The 23,660-nt window shown below is 34.1% G+C and overlaps 1 protein-coding gene across 3 annotated transcripts in view; it reads right to left on the bottom strand.

Annotated features, from left to right (window-relative positions):
• Nucleotides 1-23,660, bottom strand: part of Dg (Dystroglycan) — a 298,135-nt gene that overhangs the window by 105,761 nt on the left and 168,714 nt on the right. Inside the window, exon 1 of one of the 3 annotated variants that reach the window (XM_089638809.1) lies at nucleotides 20,461-20,694. The exons of the other annotated variants lie outside the window; for them this stretch is intronic. The gene's annotated coding sequence lies outside the window, so the exon portion shown is untranslated. Of the gene's footprint in view, nucleotides 1-20,460; nucleotides 20,695-23,660 lie in introns of those variants that run through there. 3 annotated transcript variants of the gene reach the window in all.

The following is a 23,660-nucleotide window of genomic DNA, read 5'->3' as shown; positions in this document are numbered from 1 at the left end:
CCGAGGAGCCGAACCGGTTTGATCTATGCTATGTCCATGCCGTAAAAAATTAAAATCGGTAGGTTGTCAAATATTTATAGGGGCTAGTTGTCATATCTCTGGTGGCTAGACAACTTCAGAGAGAAGGCTTTCCCGGGAATATTTTATCAATGGCATCACTATCTGCGTCACCATGGAGTGAAAAATAGGAGAAATCTTTCCTCCATGCGCCATACTTGATGTCTGAAATTATACTATGTGAATTTTGGCTTGGAGATTACACACACACGACAGAGCCGGCAGGCCATTGGCCCATATACGGCCAAGCCGAGCCACAGCCTTTTGGCTCGGTGATGATTGAAATCGGTAGTTTAGGTTGAGTTTAGGGCTGTATACGCTCGAGAAGGAAACTGCCTAAAAGTTAACGCACAGATATACCCACAACACAATTTTTTGCGTAATTAGAGCAAATTATAGAAAGCAAACGCTCAGTGTTATGTAAGAAATGTTATATTTAAACAAATTTAGCGGTCATTAATACGCCCTACAATTATGCAGGGTTTTCCAATAAGATGTGTTATTTTGATATTCAATCGTAAAAGATCAATGGTTTCGTTGCTTGTGTGGCACGTAACGCCTTCTTGTTGAAAGAAAACGTTGTCCACATCAATACCATCAAATTCCGGCCATAAAAATAATTAATCATCTCTCGATAGCGCAATCCATTCACCGTAACTGTTGTTCCAGCATCATTTTCGAAAAAGTAAGGTCCAATGACTCCGCCGGACCATAAACCGCACCAAACAGTCACACGTTATAGAGAGGATAGAGAGGGTTTTCAACAATAAATAACTCTTGGGTTTTCCGAGCCCCAGATGTGACAATTTTGCTTTTGACGAAGCCACCGAGGTGGAAATGGGCCTCATCATTCAAGATGATTTGCATTTGATTCACTCAAGTGAACTTTAATAATTTCAATCCGTTGTTGAAGCGCGTATCGTTCCATTTTTATTAATGGCGTAGTTTCTACTTGTCAAATGTCAAAAAATGACAGCTTCAAAAATAACATCGACCGAAATAGCGGGCTATTCAAAATAACACCTCTTATTGGAAAACCCTGTAAATTTCAAGGCGTATAATTTTAGTTGAACATAATTATATGTCAACCCCTACAACGATGTAGGGAATGTTAGACACATATTGTAAACGTAAATAAGTGCACAGCATCATACGTTAACCTTTACAACGACGTGAGAGATGTTATATAGGTATATATTTATACTTTAACTAAGTATGTACATTTTATAGTATGCCAAATCCTTAACCCTTAAATGCATACTGTTGCAAAACTGCAACATACCCTTCAAACCACCTTTAACTCTTTGGTGTATACTTAATGAATGCCGTTTTAGAATTATCAAGTTCACGGTAATATATTTTATCGAGTGGCATCACCTTTTTTTTCTTTCGCGAATGTCAAATGTCACTTTTTCTAACAAAGTGAAGATTCTCGAAAATTGGTTGGAGGTTAGAATTACAGTTTTGTTTTGCTGTTATTATTTTGATTTTCTTAGGTAGGTAGATACAATAATACAATACTGATATGTACCTAATAACTCGTATTTTTCCGGTAGACTTATTAGTTTTGAGAATTTTTTTTAGGTTTTTTAGTTTTTTTTTTCATATGTAAATTGTTCAAATTAATTTTTATTAAATACATGGTGTTGTAAACCTGCAACAATTTTTTTTTAATCAAATATAATTAAAAAATTACAAAAAAATAAAATTCTTTATATTTCCATGCATATGCATGTAAATATCTACAAAATATATTTTTTTCACAGACATAGGAATTAATAGACGAGAAGATAATGGCGAGGGGTAAAATCAACTGTTGAAGAACGAAGGGAGTGAAGCTGACTGTGATTCGTCAATAAATCAATCTGACAGTAAATAGGCATCTCGCATTATAATATCACCATTTACTTCTTAAAAGTAAAATCTGCTTTTGAATGAATAGACATTTTTACATGGGAGCGCAAATTACTCGCCACGTTATGAACAAATTTGCGAAGTCCAAATTCGGCAAAAAAATTCGGTTCTATTTTCAGAGTCGAATATTTCGTTTAAGTATTTAGTTAAGACACTTTTATAAATGTTCATAATTTACTTCCCAGCAAACAACCAGCTTTGTGTTTCGCGTCCAGACGTTTCTCGATGTGATAGTAACAACTGATTCATATTATACGATGTGAATATGCTTAAAATAAAGTAAAATAATGCTTATATATGGAATGTAATACGACAATTGGGTTTATTCTCTTTTTCACATCTATTTTTACAAGTTTTCATAGCATTAGGTCAACATTTTGCCGTGTTATTTCGTAAAATGAACCGATGATGCCTCGACCATAGTTCGCACAAGAATGATGACGTCACGTTTTCAAATTTCACTTGAGGCCATACGCGAGCACAGCCGGCTCCAATGGAACCGGTATGGGGAGTGGGGATAATACGCTTTTAATCACTTAGGGCAGGTCTACTAATATTCATATGTCTATGATTTTTTTCCAGAAAAATAAATAAATCATGCATTTAAGGGTTAAAACTGTTCAGGGAATTACCAGTTAAATACGTAGTGCGTCTTTAATTTTAAAGTGAAATCATTTTTATTTTTATTTCTTGCTAGAGCAAACCCGTTGGGTTACAAAACTTATTTTAAGACGGAAGGAACTTACAATATACAGGCGGGAGTTAATAGGTACAATTTTACATTGATATTTAAATATCAAAATAATAAGTTTCGCATTCAAAACAGTACAAAAATAGAAAAAGGGAGGTTAAGTAGAACAAACATCAAAACAAAAAAGAGGAAAGGAACAGGGATATACATAAAAGCACAACGCCAAGGTAGGAATTTATAAAAAAGGTAGTTATCTACTTATACATTGGTAAAAATAGATTATGCTTGATTACAAATACAGGTGATATAAATCAAAGAAGAGAAAAATGTTAACCCTTATAGTGATATAGAAAATGTTAGAGAAATTGTATAGTTGCCATCAAGATTACAGCAAACCATTAGGTACCTACAAAGTGTACTTTATAAGGTGTGATATCCTAGAATATAGTTTAAGAGGTTTTTTTTTATTTTTTTTTTATATTTACTCCACACAGGAGGCCCTGAAGAAAATAATTTCCCTCAGGGCCTATGTCATCTTTGGGGATGCTGTGTGGAGGGTCTTTTTGTGGAGAGGAAGGAGTGAACATGGGTCTTGAAGAGTCCCATGTTGTAGGAGGGAGGAAACACAGAGGCCGGCAGTTCGTTCCACAGCCGAGCTGTTGAACTTAAGAACGAATCGTAGAAGCGACCCGTTCTCATGTGACAAGTGTCAACTGTGTACAAATGTTGGGCGCGCGTTTGGCGTGTATCCCGACTACGCACCGGTGCCGAAGGGATCAATATCGCTAGTTCCTCAGAGCATCTTCCATTGTAATACCGATAGAACAAGGACAGCATACCTACCTGACGCCTGTGCTCTAAAGATTGCAGTCCGTTTGTTAAGATTGGGGAATCTATCAAACGGACCGCCCGTTTCTGCACAAAGTCAAGGGTTTTTTTCAGGTATTTTGGGGCTCCATACCAGAGATGGCTGCCAAATTCGACAGTAGGGCGCACTTGCGATTTGTACAGGGTGAGCAGTTGTGTACTATTAAAGTATCTGCGGGCCCTGTACAGTACGCCCAGCTTCTGAGAGGCCAACTTTACTCTGGCTTCGATGGAGCCCCCGTACCTGAGCTGGTCACTTATAGTTACACCAAGCATATCAATGGAAGGCCTGTTCGGAAGATTGCTTCCGTTGAAGGAGACTAGATTATCATTTGGATCCCTTTTAGACGTAATCAGACAGGATTGGGTCTTTGAAACATTAAATTCGACGAGATTATTTTTACCCCAGGAGGAAATACTCTCGAGATAACCGTCCATTCTCTGCTTCAAAGCCCTCCGAGCCGTTGGAGTTTGTGTGCCCTTTAGGGGCTTATCAAACAAAAAGCTATCATGAACTGTACTGTCATCCGCGTAACAATGAATCGGTGCACATGTCAAAAGGTCATTGATGTGCAACAAAAACAAAGTCGGAGACAGAACCGATCCCTGTGGGACGCCAGCATTTATGGAGTGCGAGGAAGAGGTGAAACCGTCAGCAACCGCCTGAATCGACCTATCCCTTAAAAAGTCAGCAATCCACGTACACAGGGATGCGGGAAGTCCGTAAGAATGCAATTTGTTGACAAGTCCTCGGTGCCAGACCCGGTCAAAGGCCTTGGATATGTCTAGTGCGACCGTTTGGGTCTCACCGTGACGTTCCAGGCACCGCCCCCAAACATGCGTCACATACGCGAGAAGATCACCGCACGAGCGGTTCCGCCGGAATCCGTATTGACGGTCGTTGATAATTTTGTTCTTCTCGAGGTATGTGAGCAGTTTGTCGTTGATCACACGTTCCATCACTTTGGACAGAACTGACGTGATCGCTATGGGGCGGTAGTTGGCCGGGTTGGAGCGGTCACCTTTCTTGGGAATAGGGTGAATTACCGCTTTTTTCCAACCAGAGGGCACAGTGCCACACTTCAGGGACATTTTGAAGAGCTTTGTCAAAACTGGAACTATTTCCGCAGCACACCTCTGCAATACCAGGGCAGGTATTCCATCAGGTCCACTAGCTTTGTTAACATCGAGCCCCCGTATGACGTGGAGTACATCCCGATGCCGGATCCTCAGCTTTTTCATATAGAAGCCGCAGTGAGGAACCGACGGCGGAACAGCACCCCCGTCGTCGAGGGTCGAGTTTTCCGCAAACATTTTCCCTAATAGGTTAGCCTTTTCGGTGGCGGTGTTTGCTTGTGAGCCGTCAGGTCTGGTAAGAGGTGGCAAACTGGGTTTGCAAAAATTTCGACCTATTGAGCCCGCAAGCGACCAGAATGCTCTGCTGCCATGCGGGCAGGCAGCCAGCTTTTTGTTGATCTGCAGGTCGTGTTCGAATTTTGACCTATTAATGATTCTCTTGCATTCCTTTGCCGATTTGTTGTATGCTGATCTGCTTTCGGGCGTTCGAGATGTGTTGTAGGCTCGGTAAGCCGCGTTTTTTCGTCGAACTGCTTCGGAGCATTGTCGACTGAACCACGGCTTTGAGCCCACACCAGTTTCTTTAGTAGTCGATTGTATGAAGCCATCCATCGCCGATTTGATGACTTCACCAATCTCCTGGGCACATCTTGAAGGGTCCGAAGTCCGAAAACAAACAGCTGACCACGGAAAAGCGTTGAAATGGGCCCGCATACCGAACCAATCTGCTGACCTATAATGCCACACTTTTCACACTTTATAGGTTACACATAGATGGCACTAGATAGTAGTTTAAGAGGTTAATCATAGATAGCACATAGCTGTCGATAATGCAGTAATAGAGACTATAATAAATACTATTGCAACCTCAAGGCCATTACAAGCCATCACAGGCCATTGTTATATATCACAAATAAAGTCCAAAGTGTTTTTTGACCCCAGAGTTTTATTTAATGAATTTTGCATATTATGCTAACCACGACAGCGTGCGTTGCAAACAATCTTAGGTATTTTCAATTCATCCAATTCCTACACGTTCCTTGAAAATTTATAAGCTATATTTTACGGTAAAACACTGTGATACATCAAATATACGTATATCACAGTTGTTGGTGAATTCTTAAGCGTAAATGTAGAACGTGCTATAAAAATGTACTCACTTTTGCATAAATAAGATTTGATGTGTATATAAATCTTAACATCTTGTAATAAATAAATACCTTTGAAGATTAAAGACGTTCCAAGTCTGACGATTTGACTTGACGGTATCCAATTAGAGCTCACATCAAAGGCAGCAAAGAATGGGAAGTAATTGGATAAAGAAAAGCTAAATCTGATATGAAAACTACTCACTCAACAAATATAAGATAAGTAGCTCTTTTACGGAGCAAATATCATATTTGATCATGCCAATCAATGTTCTAAGTAGGGACTTATCCTGAAAGTAAGATAAAATAAACAGATATGGACACGAATACCTTTCCTAATAAGAATAGAAAAGTGGGTACATTAAAAGTATGTGTGATTCAAATATACGTGTTAAACGCCGATTATCCGGGCTCCCTGTAAAACATTCGATTAAAAATGAAATCAATCACCTTTTCACAATTTTTAGTGTACATAGTTGATGTTTATTTATATAGTTTTATCCATAATAACTAAGAAAACAATGCCATTACTTTTGGTAAAAGAAAAGTTGGAACTATACTATACATTATGCAGTGCCACGATTAACAGTTAGCCGTTTAAAATATAAAATTATAGGATGCCGTCTAAAGGGAAGCAGGGGTTGCCCACGTATACATTTGGCTGCTGACCTGAGAAGAATTAGCGGCTTCGTATTGAACGAATTCGAACAAAATGTCGACTGCTAGGCAATCTTCTACCAACTAAACATTCGGCAACTAAAATAATTGTGCTTCTTTTTCATCTCATTTTGTTTTGCTTCTTAGCGCACAATTTGCAAAAGAATATTTTTTACAGTGGAAAACGGAAAAGAAAATAAAGAAGAGAATTTTCCTTGGGTGCTCACGGCAGTCTGAGTACGTTCATTAGGTAATCGTTGAATGGAACTTTGCTTCATAATTCCCCGCTCTCTCTTGAAAGCTTAGGGGAGTTTTCTTTATCGTCAAGTGTGCAATTTTCACAGCGAGTCATTTTCATAAAATTTTACGGAAAAACTAGTTTAACTATCCGGTGTTTCCCGTTTTTTGATTCTTGTTTGAATATTATTTTAAAACAGATCCCAGCGGGTTCGCTGCTGGGATGCGCCACAGATTAGGCGGGACGAGTCAGCGCTACCGGAAATCGGAAAACACTCTCGTCCAGGCCTTCGCCCAGTGGCAGGGCGCGTCCCTACAACGTACACGGGGAATTTCCCTCAATCCACCGTAGTTTAGGTGCTAAATGTATTTTATTTTATCTATTCTGTAATACTCTATCGGCCATACAAAAGGCCGATGGAGTATTGCTTTAATTTAATTTTCAATTTAATTTTTAATTTTTTTTAATCTCTTTTTATTTATATTTATTTATATGTGAATACTATCTGTACTTATATCCTCTATGGCAGGGGTGCTCAAACTTGAACTGCTGGCGATCTACCTCAATATTATTAGATTCCGATCGATCGACTCTGAGAGGCTGCAAGTATGTGTGATGCAGGATTGTCGTCTATGTAGGTAGGGTGTATCGTGGCGCAGGTATAAGTGTATATATAGGGACGTTGCATAATTGCATGGCCACGAATCCACATAGAATTTGGAGGAACGACAGAAATTAGTTCGCAATATGCATTTTTTTTAGTCAAGGTAGGTGGAGGTCCGCACTAAAAAGTCAATAAAAAAACTTATATTTATTCTAAATTGCAAGTTTATTGGTTCTTACAAAAAACAAATGAGTTCTAGTTTCTAAACTTAACTAAATAATGACTTTGGATGTTGAAGCTTGGCACTGCATGTCCTCAGCATACTTTTCATACGATGGTACGTAATTACCGAGTGCTAATCGCAAGCACGATGACATATGTTCGCCAGTTAGTCGATTGCGATATTTTGACATAGTTATCTTCATTTCAGAAAATGCAGACTCGCACAAGTAAGTTGACCCAAAAATTGCCGTCAACTGAAGGGCGATTTGCCTTAGATTCGGATATTTATCTTCAGATATAAAATACCAGAATTTTGTGTCAGATGCTGTGGCTATGATATGTAAATCTGATATTATCTGCAATGTTCCAGAACACTCCGTTCAGTAACTCAGTCCGCTACAAGCTACAAATAAATAATAAAAAATAAGGCATGAAAAATGGGAAATTTTTGTCGAGATCGACTCAAAAAGCACTCGCGATCGACCAGTCGATCGCGATCGACCGTTTGAGCACCCCTGCTCTATGGGATGTGTGGGATTGCACTAACCTCCCCACATCCTGGAATAAAGAATTTACTTACTTACTTACTTATTGCACTCACCGCTCTGTTCAGCTTAATTAAACAAATATTATTATTACTATAACTAATTCCAAATTACATTCAATTTCAAGCGTCTCAACCGAGTTCCCAATTAAGATATGTTGTAAGGCTGAAGGTAGTGGTGAGAGGAATAATATGACGAAGAAGAAGAGGTGGTTTCCATTATATTTTTCTTTTAATTTTATTTGTTGCGTAATGTTGATTGATTTCCTTACTTGATTTATTTATTTCCTTTAATATGGAATACATTCAAAGATATTTGATTACATTGCATTTTACATCCCCTGGATGTAGCCCGGAATAAAACATATTGTTATTTAGAAATCGTACCATTTTTTGCATTATAGTTATGATCATGAGATTATATTCGGGTTAACACAACATTCGTTGCGATAAAAAAACTGCTAGTAAATAATGTTCTGGCTCTATAACTTCCCCGTGTTGTTGTAACTCCACTACAGTTAAACAAGTTTATAAATATATAGGAGTTAAATGGTTTAATCAATTTTCCGTTAGTATTAATTTTAAAAAAAATTATTAAAACATTAAAAAGTATCATTAAAAATCTTTTTCAATAATAATTCTCAATTTATTATAGGTACTTTGTAATATAATAAAATATTTTTCATTAATAATATTAGCGATACCTACTAACTAGTGATTTTTTTTCTTTTCTCTATTATTTTCTACCATTTGGTATTTTTTATTACTCTCTTGCTCATTCTGACTTTCTCAACTTTATTACTTTTTAAACGAGCGTATTGCAATAGTGATTTATTTTTGGGGTATTATGCCGCGTTGCGCTACCTCTTTAGCCAACGTTTCGGACAGCATTACAGTGTAAATCACTATAATACACATGCACGCCGTGAAAATCTCACATCTATATATCTCAAAAAGGTGTAACACGAAGAATTATTACATGAAAAAATTATGTCTTATATCTGTTGTATTAAATATAATAAAACATTTTTCATTGATAATATTAGAGATACATACTACCTAGTGATTTTTTGTTTCTTTTCTCTATTATTTTGCATTGCTCTCTTGCTCTTTCTGTTAAAACTTTTTTTTTCCTTTTTTTAAACGAGCGTGTTGCTATAGTGATTTATTTTTGGGGTTTTATGCCGCGTTGTACCTCCTTCTTTAGAAATAAATCAGTATAATACATTTGGCCGTGAAAATATCAAATCATATCTGAGCGTGTTGCTCTCCAAAAAGGTATAACACGATGTATTTTTACATAAAAAATTGTCTCATATCTGTTGATGGCTTGTTAGAATTAAATGTAATTATAATAATGTTAAAGAGTAAGGGTAATATACTTTATGTATATATATAATTCAGTAAGATAAAGCGTAAGAATGAAGGCTACGAAAAGCTTTACGTATAAAGCGTGACTTCAAGACGATCAAAATGTCAAAAGATTTGAGGACCCCAAGATCTAAGGATTTGCAGCCGTCAGGAATGTTGACTGTAAACGTACAGTATCACATTTAGCAGTATGTAGCAGGGATGTAAACAAGTTTAAGTGACAACGAGTACTTTTTAATTCTGACAATTTTCAACGTTAGCATTTTTTCTGAAACCGTAATCCGTAGTGGAAATCGTTGTAACGTTGATTAAAAACAGAAAATATTGTTTTCTTCTGCTACGGGCATCTGTAACGCTGACCATGAATCTTACGCGATAAAGCTAGGTATACTTACACTTTAAAAATCCACATTAAAACATAATATGTATTTATCTACTTAATGTTTTTGGGTTAACTATAAGAAATGCGGCGTTCCTATAAGCTATAGCTATTTGACCGTTATATTTTATTCGTTCAATAAAGAACTTTTTGTATTTCATTTTGAATTTGCATTCAAACATCGATCGTTAAAAAAAATCTACTTTATTAACAGATGTATTCACAAATATTTTTTTTACTTTTGGTTTGACTGAGGATTGAACCTTCCTCCCAAAGACTGATATAAATGATAAAACGAACACAGCTATCACTTAAGCCAAATGCAATTTATATTTATTTTAATATTACATTTAATTACAGTAATCTACATCTCACTAGGTGTGAAATGCCTATATTGAGATGGTAGTTTACAGAGTGGTTGTCAGCTAGGTTTTTCGTTTAAACAATATTATAAAGATGACAGATAAAATAAAATACGTATTTTTTAACTATACAATCAAGTATGAACGTAGAAGATTAAGACGAAGCGAGAATAATTTTGAAGTAATTAATTTCAGTTTGACAAAAACGCTATTGATAAATGATAAGAAAAAAGCAGATGAAACAATGGTCAAATGTACTCTTAAATACATATATGTGATACAGAGTATATATATATTTGCCTACTGTGTGTAATACACAGGAGTCACAAATATAAATTTGTTATGAAATACTCTTAATGGATAATAATTGGAGGTATTCAATGATTTTCATTTTTATGTAACTTTTGGTTTGTTTGGTTGGTACCGAGGTTTATTTCGTATATTAACTCCTTTAAATTATTATAATGTCATCTAATTTCAGAGAAATGCGTGTGTGCCAGCTTTTATATTTTGATAGAATGCATTGTCATCGACAACGAGTCTATATGCCGAGTTTCAGATCGATCGGACGTCGGGAATTGGGTTAATTTACATTTCCAAATTTCCATTTACTACATTCAATCAAGAAGACAAAATCGAAATAAAAATAGTATTATTATAAAAATATTATTAAGTATTTAAAAATTAATCATTATTTTTATCTACCCAGTACACCACCCCTCAAGCAAGAATTTATTTAAAATGATTTACAAGTTGTGGGTATAATAAATTTGTACCTCTACACCTCTAGGAAAGAGTTAAGAAAAAGAAAGGAGGGTAGCTAGTTTTAAGACTTAAGAAAACGTCGTGTAAGAGCGTCATAAGAATTCACGTTCAATCTTTCAGGTCTCTTGTTGAGCTCCAAACTGCCGAAGCAAGTGTCAAAAACCTCATAATGTCAGGCAAAGCATCGGATAAAATAAACATGTAAGGCCAAGGGCTGAGAGCCTACTTGCTCGCTGCTTACCTGGGAGAAAAGTTGGGGTGGAATTTTCAAAGAGGAAATATGAGATCGTCCTTCCCCTCGGGAGAAACAGGATTTTAAGTTTTTCCCAGGCAGTCCCGGGCACTTCAACGGCTGAGGGGTTGGGCCTATATTGAACCTAGTTTCGTATCATCCCTGAAGGGTTTAAAGCGAAAGGTAGCCTTCGTCTTTAATATTTCACTAAAAGCTAAACATATAGTTTTATGGTTTCGCGTTGCCGTGTTTTCGCGAGGCTTTTACATTTTATAAATACTTTATGTGATCCGTTATAAATACAAAAAAAATACATAATATTACAGCGGGCTTTAAGGCCAGGTACATTAGCATACAAATAGATTAATTATATTTAATGTGAATACATGCGTATACACACACACATAGGGGGTTAAGTGACGTAACTTATTTTGACCAGCGATGCCTCATCTTATTTGGAGTTTTTTAATATATATTTTTTTTTATTTTGTATAAATTTTACATACTAAAATATTTTTTTTGATTTTCTGAACTATTATTGTAGTCTTAAATGGGTTATTATTTGGTCTCCGTCACTGGCCTAGAACCTAGTAACCGAGACCCTAACTGTCCAATACCTCAAAACCAAAATGCTGTTTACATTTTTTACTCCAAATAAGTTCAGGAATCACTGGTTAGGAAAATCATGTGAGTCTCTCAACACCCTGTATATGTTAGACACAAACATGAAAAATTACATTGGAGAACAGTTTTTAAATTATTTTTGATTAAGTTTGTTAGTGTTGTGTATTAAAGTAATTTCAATTGAAAGAGAACGCTGATTATTATTAACTCATAATATTATTTTATTGACCTGAGACCACGTATATGTATGCGCATGTGATTTACATTTAAAAAAAATAGCAAAACAGTTTTCTAAGGAAATCCAAAGAATAATGCACAAAGAGTTATTATTTGTTTACGAAGGAACAAAAATAAAAGAGCACATATTAATATGGGTAGACATTGTAAAGGTGTTTTATTATTCATGAAAATGTAATAAAATAAGTATCCAGGACACGAAATAATAATGTCTGTATTTTGACACAATAGAGACAATTTTGTTAAGTAAATAGTGCTACAACAATAAATGTAATATTCTCGTTATTAAATGCTTTGTGAGTGACACTAAAAGGTAGGAAAATGTAGAAACTCAAACAAAAACCAAGCACCACATTTTTCTATTCAATAAAATATTGATTCAATTTTATGGAAATGATAATAAAGACACAAAAAAGGGAAATATTTTTTTGAAAAACTACACTGATAAAAAAGACTACTGCTAATTTACTATGAATCTCTTCAAATTATTGGTGGCACTGTTTAAAAACGGGATTGCAGGCCTTACAAATAAATTAACAGGTTTCCTGATAAACTTTTAGTTAAACTACGAATATATTATCACGTGTTCATGAAAATCCGTGTATTTTAGCATTTCTTCATGATATATTATCAAGGCAAATGCACGTGCATTTCATCATGATATATTATCAAGGCAAATGCACGTGCATTTCATCATGATATATTATCAAGGCAAATGCAAGTGCATTTCATCATGATATATTATCAAGGCAAATACACGTGCATTTCATCATGATATATTATCAAGGCAAATGCACGTGCATTTCATCATGATATATTATCAAGGCAAATGCACGTGCATTTCATCATGATATATTATCAAGGCAAATGCACGTGCGTTTCATCATGATATATTATCAAGGCAAATGCACGTGCATTTCATCATGATATATTATCAACAATAATCAAGAGTTTTTTAATTAAATTTATGCATGCAATTTGGGGGGCAGTATAATTAATCATGTTTAGAAAAATACAGTAAGTAACAAAATGCCGGATAATCATCGACAAAAGCACCGATAAGTGATTATATAGTGCATAGGATTCTTTATAACATCTGAAAGTTTCTTAGTTCTTTTGCAGCAGTTGAATGAGCATTGAGGAAGGGAGTGGGAGCGACGTAAGAAAGTTCTTTATTAATAATCAGCTTGGCGCCAAGTCGGTAAGGTTGATGACACGCGACGTCACTAATTGGGAGTAATAGACAATTACTATTGAATTACTCGGGGGCAGTCATCACTCATTGATGTTGCCTATGCCCGCCGAAGCTCCGCGAGTACTTTAAACATAGCAATGAAATTATATAATTTATCAAAATAACACGAGCGTTATCATCATAAGATATTTATTTCACAAATACGTTGCCTTTATTTGAGATTGATGACGATAATTGGATAATTACTTCAGTGCCGTTTCCTTTAAAAAACATTTAAAGGGCGCTGAATTCATCCAGTCTGCAACACAATTTCATATTTGAATAGCATTATTAACTTCGTAATATTTTGTTTTAAAATATTTTTTATTTATTTTAGCGACTATATAAAATATTGAACGTACAAAATATCATGTTTAATTTATGGATGTCCTGTGCTGCGGCCTAAATTTGTTTTTCTACCTGGATTTTCATGATTCTTAAATTTAATTGTCATTATCAGCTAGATTTGTATTCTTGATTTGTACTTAATCAACTGCCCTGTTCGTTATATCTGGGGGAACGATGCTGTGGAGTTTTGTTGCAAAAGCAATGTAGTTTATTTGTCTGCAGTGGTTTTACAGCTTTGAATTTTTTTAATGTGATCTTAATTCAATATGCGGATTCCGTATTTTTGAATAGTTTCAATAGTTATATTTTTGGCGTACATTTGTTGTACATTTAGTACGTCAAAACTGCTCGAAGGCGTTCTTATGGGTACTTTCAGAATGGTTCCTTGTCCAATTGTATTCAGGTTATGTATGTACTTAGATGTAGCAGATTCTTTTTTTTTATTATTGATTTTTTTTATACATACATGGATAGTTACATAAAATATTGAAATAAATGTACATAATCAAAAAAAAAATCCCACGAAGGCGAAGCCTGAGTGTGGGTATTATAAGTATTTTTATCTTATTTCCATGGTTTAAGTGAAGATACAATATCAAATATAAATTTAAGTTATTTTAAAATAGTTACTGTAGAGATGCAATACGAGAAACTAAATCATGAAATATGTAAAAGTTTTAACATAACACAAAAAATAAGGTAAATACAAGTTTTAAAGAAGACATCTTAAAAAGTGAATTAGCAGACAAAGCATTACAAACAATAAAATATATCCGCTGTTTTGTATGTATGTGAAATAATAAAAAATAATCTCTCCATGGATATAAATGTTACTGATAGCTTTGCTAAAACTTATAAGAAAAAATATCTAGTTCATCCTATAATTTCATTATCGATTCGAGAATGACATTTTAGCTTTAGTCATTAAGTATTTGTTCCGTGAAGACAAACGAAAACCAATACAAACCATCGTATTATTTCAACTGCTTTCCCTTGCGCGCTTGCCACCAAATCACTTATTTTGATTTATCAATCTGAATAATGTAATAATGCTGTAATTAGCTAAAAAAAAATAGTACCACGGAGTTAGCTCAGTTTGCTAACAGGTAATTTTCCTGAATTTGCAAACTCCTGAACCAATTGTTCATGTCATCGTCTTTATATCATGCGAGCAAGTTATCAATAAACATTTTAGAGTGAAGTTAGTTTATTTAGCGAAGTTGAAGCGAACTGTCCGCAAAGTCCAAATCGAATAAGCGCTCAGAACCGCGAACAAAGTTAATAACTTCATAGTACCTAATATACGGAACATTTCCCGTGTCAGGACGACGGGGGAACATTCGCTCCTCTAGAGCTGGCCAGAGTATATCAGAGTGGACCAGAGTAAATCCAGGGTGGGCCAGAGTTAGCTAGAGTTGCCCAACAAACAGTATTACGCTGGGACGATCGGCAGTGGAACACTAAATTAGCGCAAACATTGCGGGTAACGAAGTGAAACTTCAATTCTTGAATAATAAGGGCAAACAACAATAGATACAACTTGAATTATGTATTTAAAAGGGTAACTATACCTACTACAATGTATCTTGAGTACAAATAAATGCCTAGGGATAAAATTAAAATGAGCAAAAATAAATGATTTTATTTGAAATTAAAATCACAATCATAACCCCTCCAGCTTATTTGTTCGCTTTTGGGAACCATATATATATATATATATATATATGGTTTCATAGAAACCGTCGTGTCTCCCTACCGTAATGATGAGAAATACGATCTAAACGGTGTTATAAAGAGAAAACACCACGCTTAACATTTAAATCTAGAAATTTACTACAGAATAATTCAAATTTTCAACCTTTATGAAAAACATCGACCACAATTTGAAAAAACGACAGTAAAAAGGGAGGTAATTATAATCGTTGTAATACTGTATAATAAGTAATAATAATAATAATAAGTCTGATAAAATGCATGTGTTTTATATAAATATTTTCGTTATCAGTAATTTTCGTTACAAAAAAACGTAGGGTGAGCCATTTAAAAAATAGTTATGTTTGCATTTAAATTTTGAGCCATTTGTACATAGTATAATTTTTATGAATTGTTTTTCTTAGAACTTTTCAGCCTTTATGGAATGCACGCCTTTGTTTGTTCCATATTTTTATATTTAATAAGAATATTATCTTTCTAAAAAGTAGGGTTGTTATCTTGGGAGAAGTTTAGCAGAATTATTTTTTTTAATATTTATTGCGTACAACATTATTTTAGCCAACGAGAATTTGTACCCGCATGTAAGTAATTTGTCGGCAGGAGCGTAGTTCAACAATATTATATAAAACAACAACAACAATAACAAAAACAATCAGCAGATAGCAGTACAATAATAAGAATACAAATAAATCTATAATTCTATCTATTTATATAAAGAAGAGTGTTTGTGGCGGGCGGGCGGGCGACGTGAATTTGATTTTTTTTTTACAAATCTAGTTTTATTTAGAGATTTGATGATATTTTGCACACTTGACACTTGAGGGGAAGGTCAATGTCTACATAAGATTTTGAAAATTACCCCCATCCCCTTTCCCCCGCCCTTTAAATAAGATCGTTGGTATTTATTTGTGAAATGTTCCACTATTTCACATTCAAAATAAGAAGAAAATTACTCTCTATGTCTAATTTTGAAAAACTATTAAATAAATATGATTGCAATAGCAATATTTTTATGGGAACTGACAAGTACGGTATCGTCACCGAATACAAAGAGAAAAAAATTTTTCATAAGAGATATACAGTGTTGGTCCTAAAATTCCTGTTTGAAATTTTTATTTCGCTAATTTTGTCTGATATTTTCACCTGGATTTGGCGATTGTTTAAAAAGTTTTTGAATACTTTAGGTATGTTTCTTTTAACCCCTATTGCCTCCAAAGCATTTAATAATAGCATTGGTGTTGAATATCCCCAACATTTTACAAACTGAACGATATCAATTTTCTAAGGCAATTTCTCAAATCACTACAATATAACTTTAAGCTTTTTATAGAAAATGGGTCATAAGCGATTAATATAAAAAAAGGATAATAAAAGATAAAAGAACAGTATTCAACAATAAATGAAAGATAAACATTCCTGGGTTACGAATAACCTGACAATATTTGAAAATTTCCTATTAGCATTAATTATTAACATTAAGCGGAAAACGTGTTGTGATAGAGGCCAGCCGAGGAATTAAACACACGCCTGGGTGAGACCCAAACGCGATGCCAACTCAGCCACTAACCTAAACCCAACGTAGGATTAAAACAAATCAATATTTACAAGATAATTTCGTACAGTACACAATGAAATTCGGCAGATCGCATTACGATCAAAGCGGATTTATTGAAATTACGCAGCCATATACAATATGAATAACTTAGTAATTGGTACTGCGAGCAGCGCGTCTCGCAGGCAGACATGTAGGACGACTGACGGGAATATTGCTGGAGGCACCAGGGGAGGATCGAAAAAGTCCTTAAAATGTCAGGGGTAAAATGCCAATCGCCCGACACCATTTTGTAATTTGTACCGTCTTACCATATTTATAAAAAAACAATTATATATTTTTCCTATGTAATTTCCCAGGATAGCTACCAACATATATTGACAGATTTTTTTTTTCTAAAGTTATAATAAATATAATATAATGAAGAAAATATTGTTCAGTTTTATTACTTTTTGCAGCTAAATAAGCGTTCTTAACAATAAAAATAAGTAATTTGAGGTTTTTCTGTAAATAAATACAGTACTATGACTTTTGAAAATCGGAATATGACATTTGACAAACGATTTTTAAACTTTGTTTGAAACCACTTTATTTGAGTTATATGCATATGTCGACCGGTTTCGGTTGCGCTCAACCTTCTTCAGGACAATGGAAATATAAACTAATCACTGTCCTCAAGAAAGTTGAGTGCAACCGAAACCAGTCGACCTATATACCTCAATAAAGGGATATAAACTGACCATTGTCCTGAAGAAGGTTGAGTGTAAACGAAACCGGTCGACCGATATAACTCAAATAATGTGGTTTAAAACAAAGTTAAAAAAAAAACATTTATGTCAAGTCACAACTCACAACATGGAATTTTGTAACGCGCTTTTTCACAGACAAAATAAACAAATTAACAAGTGACAAAACGACAAGCTAGAATAATACGTCGTTACATTATTTTCTTTCTGATTTCAATTTCCTTTAATTATCATATAAAATATTAAACTCCGATGTTTAATTAATTATTAACTTATAAAATATAATTTTTAATATGAGCTAAAACGGAATTATTTAATTTACTGACAATTAGCATATTACAAAAATTTTCAATCTGTAAAATTCACCCGCCATAACACAGCGGCATCCATAGCATGGCGTGTGACATAATACTAAAATGTACCCTCTGTAATATTATTAAATTGGCCTAATTTGGAGTCCGCCACTAAGAGACGAAGGTAGACAAATAATCAGAGATAGTGGGAGACTTGAGGCGTCTTAAGATACCTGCCTCTCATTGTCTCATTCTCCGGGACGAGGAAGAGATACAGCGGGAGGCACGACAAAGAAGATTCGTGCCACCAACAGAGACGGCCGCCCAATGCGGGTACATTATTATATTGTATCCAGCAGCTGCTTGAGATGGGATATCTGATATATATTAAATACGAACAAAAAATGTACCTACGTATATTGCGACCAAGCGATGTGGGTTACGCTTCAATAAAACAAAAATATGTTAACTAAGAAGTAGAAAATCCGTTACGGATGCTGTAAAAATGATAATATAGAAAATAACCCGACACCGACTGTAAAATATTTAGGTACAAATCAGAAATATGTATTTCTGAAATAAATTTTATGGTTGCAAAGTACCTACTCTGTTTACCGTTTTGAAGTTTATTTTCAAGCAAATTACTTAGGACGGGTTGTTTCGGAGAATCTGAACAATTCATCAAATTTCAACGTTCATTTTCAAGTTCTGTGAAAGTTTTTTTCAAGTTCTGTTTTTATTTCAGTTTTGTCAAGCAACTAGCCTACAATGATATTAAAACAGAACTTGAATAAGTCTTTCACAGAACCCGAAAATGTACGTTGAAATTTGATGAATTGTTCAAATTCTCCGAAACAACCCGTCCTTAATCAATCATGGACTAACATTTTGTTGACCAAACAGTCTTCGGATAAAATCGAACAAAAATTAGTAGAGTTTTAATTGTGTTTTTAACGGAGGTTTGTCCACTAAGGCTTGGCGATAATTAATTATAGGCATATACTGGGTACTAAAATAACAATAAAAACCAGTTTTTTTGCGATGGGTAAATACTGAACGGCAACGCGTAAAATAAATTGTAAAGAAATTTTACAAAAAAAAAAGGAAAAACAATAAAAGCAACGTGTCACATCGAATGATTTGTTTGCTTATCTACAATTATGTAAAGAATTAACACCGTCCATAAAGAAGTGATGAGGGGAATGGGAAGACAGGAGGGACGAAGGGTAGAACACCAGGTGAATATTGGTAGAAACATCCATAATTTTGTGAAAGGTTAGAACACATTCCTATGATAAAAGTGGGCTTACCATTTGTAAACAAAATCTATTTTTATGGTCGTGCGCAAACTAATTAATTGTAAGCTTTCATGGGAAGCCACTTAGTGGTTAGCCATTATTATTATTTGAATAAAAATGTGTCTTGTTTGAATACCACTTTATTGAATAGGTATAAAAACCAACCAGTACAATTTTTTTTTATTAAGTAAATAACTCTTTTATGAATATTTGAAACTAATTCAAATATTGTTTCTTCCACTCTTCAATTTTTAACAGAATGTTTTAATAAATTTTAAAATTATATTAATTTAACCAAACTTAATGATAGTTTGAGTAGATCCCTTATTTTATTTTATTTTATTTTTGTTTATTGCAGAAACAAACAGTACATAATTACATAGATGACAATAGTTACAAAGTTATAAAAGTTAGTATAATAATTGGTACCAATGACATGTCGCTGACATATATACATAGGAGGTATATTATACATTTACGGTTAAGTTACATTTTTAAGTTAAATTAATTAGTGTGCTGGGGAAGGAGAGAGGTGTGTGTGAGTGTTTGTGTGTGTGTACGTGTGCGTGTGTGTCTGTGTGTGGTTGTATGTGTTATGTTGGCGAATTCAGTGTGCTAAAAAAGTTTTTCTTAAATAGAGGGAGAGAATCAAAAAATATATCGGTACTTGTGCTTGTTTGAATTGAGTTGAATGTTTGAAGGATGCGAGAAATAGGGGAATTGGCTGCAGCGTTTGTATTATTACTAGTTGTGTAAAAAAGGTTGGTGTGTCGAGTTCTTTTAGATGGGGTGTTAAAATTTATTTGGGATAGAAGTTCTGAGCAGTCTATTTCGTTGTGTATTATTTTATGGAAAAATGTCATGTCAGCTACCGTTTTTTTTTCAATGAATCTTGATTTCATTGAAATAGGATATAGGAATATTGCTGTCGAGCAAAAACATATTTATAATGTTTTAATAATTCTAAAACAACAGAACACATCGTAGAAGTTTCCCGTCGATTGGCTGAATAACTTTCCTATTTTCCCGCCACCAACTGCTCCACCATACGACGAAGAAATTCGGTTATTAATTTAGTTTGTGTTTAACGAACCGAAACCGATCAGTTTATATATTTAATAAAGTTGTGTTCAAACAAAAAATATTTTCATTCAAATAATAATAAAAATTGATTTTATTTATTTATTTCCAACCTGTCGCAAAAAACCAAGCATTGAAATAAGCAAAACTTTTACCTCATAACAAAGTTCAATTTATTTACAAAAACGTAATATTTGGAGTACTAACCTTTTATAAAAATTTTCACAATTCAATAATAGGTCGTCACAATATTATAGTCACTCAAGTAAATTCAATAACTTCAGCTGTTACACGGTACGTATAACCATCGAGCAAACGGCACTTTACTTTATATTTTCCTTATTAATTTAATTGCACATGTTACGATACGATATCTTATTCTACCAAGACTTTCCGATGCGTCCGACCCGCCAGCCAAAACAACACTGGCCCTCGATTATTTGTTAACACGTGACGTTCCCTACATGACACAAGCCGTGCGAAATGGCACGAAGGAATTTCGAACTCAACTTCATGTCGTCATCACCATAATTTCTTTGACTGCATAATATAATTAATGATTATGTGATATTTCTATGTAAATACATAATTGAAAATAATGAGTTGATGAATTAATAAGATATCTTAACTATTTATAGGAATATTTTTGGGTAGATTGCTTTTGATTTTTGCGGTTAGGTAATATTATAATTACATGAAAAAAATGGAAGCAAAAATAATGATAATGAAATCAAATAAGAAAAACCCAAACAGAAAAAAATGGTTGGAACCTTAATAATGGTTGGAATTTTTAGGACTCCCAGGAATAACGTGGTGGTAAAAATATAATTCAATAGGAATAAATACAATATAAAACCAACTAACCATTAAACCGTTTCCGTGGAGAAAAGAGAGGATAGACCTCCACGTAAATCTGTTTTGGCATACACTCATTGCTTAATTTACATTCATACAAATTATTCTGGTATTTTTTTGCTGTATATATTTAGCTATAAAATTTTATATTTTATATCTATTCTAAAACTACTATAATAACACCAACATTCTAATAATATATAAGACATTTGGATTTCTTAACATTTAAGGGGAGTTCATTGAACATTTTAAAACCTTTATAATAAATTTGTCTTAGAAACCAAAAATCGTTGCAGCTTCTCGTTGGGTAGCCATGGACTGTACTATTAATGCTAACACTTTTTAACATATAAGCTGGTAACATTTAATTCTTTAACATAATATGTTTTATGTGGCAACATTTATAAATATAATATAAATGTTTCCACATAGTTAGAAGATTGAGTTGGCGATGCATTGTTTTTATCCTAGTATATCTGCTACAGATAATATAGACCTCACGCCTCTGATCTGAATTATTTCCATTCTATTAACTTGCGATAAAGAAAAATTACACTTGTGCAGTATTTCAGGTGGGATGCAACAGTTGTGATGTAGACCAATTTTTTCCTTGTTTTAAGGTCTAATTTTCCTTTTATCCTACATACGAAGTTAGGCTTTTTATACGTGACATGACCCAACTCAAGTATTTGACTCACTCGGTCGTTCCTCGTTCGTCCCCGACTTCTTCCACCCCTCAGTGCGCCGTAATATATTCTCCTGGCATCATTGTCTTCGTTCATCCACTGCACATGCCCAAACCATATAATCGAAATTTTCTAAATCTTGTTCACTGCGTTTCCTCAGTTTAAGTTTAAAATATTAAAGGCCTCGGGGGCTGGAAACTACTACCAACAAGCAATGGTATATATAATATGCAACCTAGCAGAAGCCGAGCGGATTGTAACATAATGAAAGTGAATAAATCATTTCACATATAATATCCCGAATAGGAATCCAATCGAGGGAGGTTTATCAGTTCAGGATTCGAATCTCGATTGTCTAGTAAATCCAGCGTCTAAAATAACACTCACAATTGTAATAGGTAATACAAATGGAAGAGCAATAATTTGTGTTGCCTTGGCTCAGCAGCGCGTATTATATGTAGTCCAATTTCCAGTAGCATTATTTGCCTCAAGATACAGAGCAACAATAGAATCAGAAGGGTCATATTGCCTGGCGTTGGTGGCTCCTGATTATTATTGAGAGATGGGATATACTAAGATAGGTGAGGAGTGTGAAGGGGGCGCAGTGGCGCAGCAAGAATTTCTGAGGTAGGCATAGTCCGTTTTTGGTAAATTAACAATATTATTATTGGGATCTTACAACTATCAAAATAACAAAGTACCTGAGTACTTACATGAGATGTAGGTATCTAGTGTTTTAATAATTATTATAAAGCGCACTAGAGATGGTTTTTCACAAGAAAAATGTTATATCATACCAATCGTCCAAATATCTACTATTAAATTCTAGGTCGGAACGTCTCGGAAATTTTCATGTAGGTTCGATTGTATTACCACGGGCACAATTTTTTTTATTACTGCTCGAATAAAGCTGTCCGAAAATGAAAAATACAAATTAAATAAAAACTACCCACTATAAAATGGAACACAATAACTTTGTAGAGGTACTACATAACAATTTTTTTTCATTTGGCAAATATTTTTTTTTGTTATTCCAAATATCATAATTGGTTCACGCCCGTATTATGTTAGACGTACGTGATTTACATTATAATGTAAGAACATGATTTAAAAATGATAATATTTTGATGATTTGTATGGCGCCGTTTTTGAGCAAAATCACCTCAATATTTTGTATAAAGAAAATAAAAAACGTGAGAACATAAAACATATGAGACATAAAACATATATTAAGGAAAAAATACGTATATAAACTGTAATAGAAATTAAAATAATGATTACTTTATGATTAAAAATATATTTCAATTAAAAATAAATAATTATTTTATGCCAAATTTTTTTGTTGTGCCCTTTTAATTGATAATTTTAAGAAAGTGACTTATCACCTTTATTCGGTCATTTGATTTAATATTTGACTTGTTGAAATTGACAGAACATTGTCAATAAGTGCACGCAAGGCTCGCCAATAGAATTACACATACATTTCTGAGAATCTTTTAATACTCGGACTTACGACTTTGCACACCATATACGACCACGATGCAATAAATTAGCCTACGTAGGTACCTAATAAAATAAATATTGCTGCTAAATTAGTCATTACATCATTATTACTTTTAAAGGTGTAAACTCAACAACTACTGACTGACTCATCATATTATATGTTAGAGGCGTCAAATTTCTTTACTCGGTCAACTTACACGAACATTCCATTTCATTCAACAAATGCATATGTAGGTACGTAAGTATGCTTATTCCCCGATACGTACCTAGACTTCACAATTCGGGGAAAAAATGTCGAATTTCAACTAAAATTTCGAAGAACTAAGCGCACAAACAGACATATGCGGATAGCAACTTTATTTT

The sequence above is a fragment of the Hesperophylax consimilis genome, chromosome 13, assembly GCF_061612785.1.
Source record: "Hesperophylax consimilis isolate HC1 chromosome 13, BYU_Hcon_1.0, whole genome shotgun sequence".
Lineage (NCBI taxonomy): Eukaryota > Metazoa > Arthropoda > Insecta > Trichoptera > Limnephilidae > Hesperophylax > Hesperophylax consimilis.
This window is presented reverse-complemented; position numbering and strand designations above follow the sequence as displayed.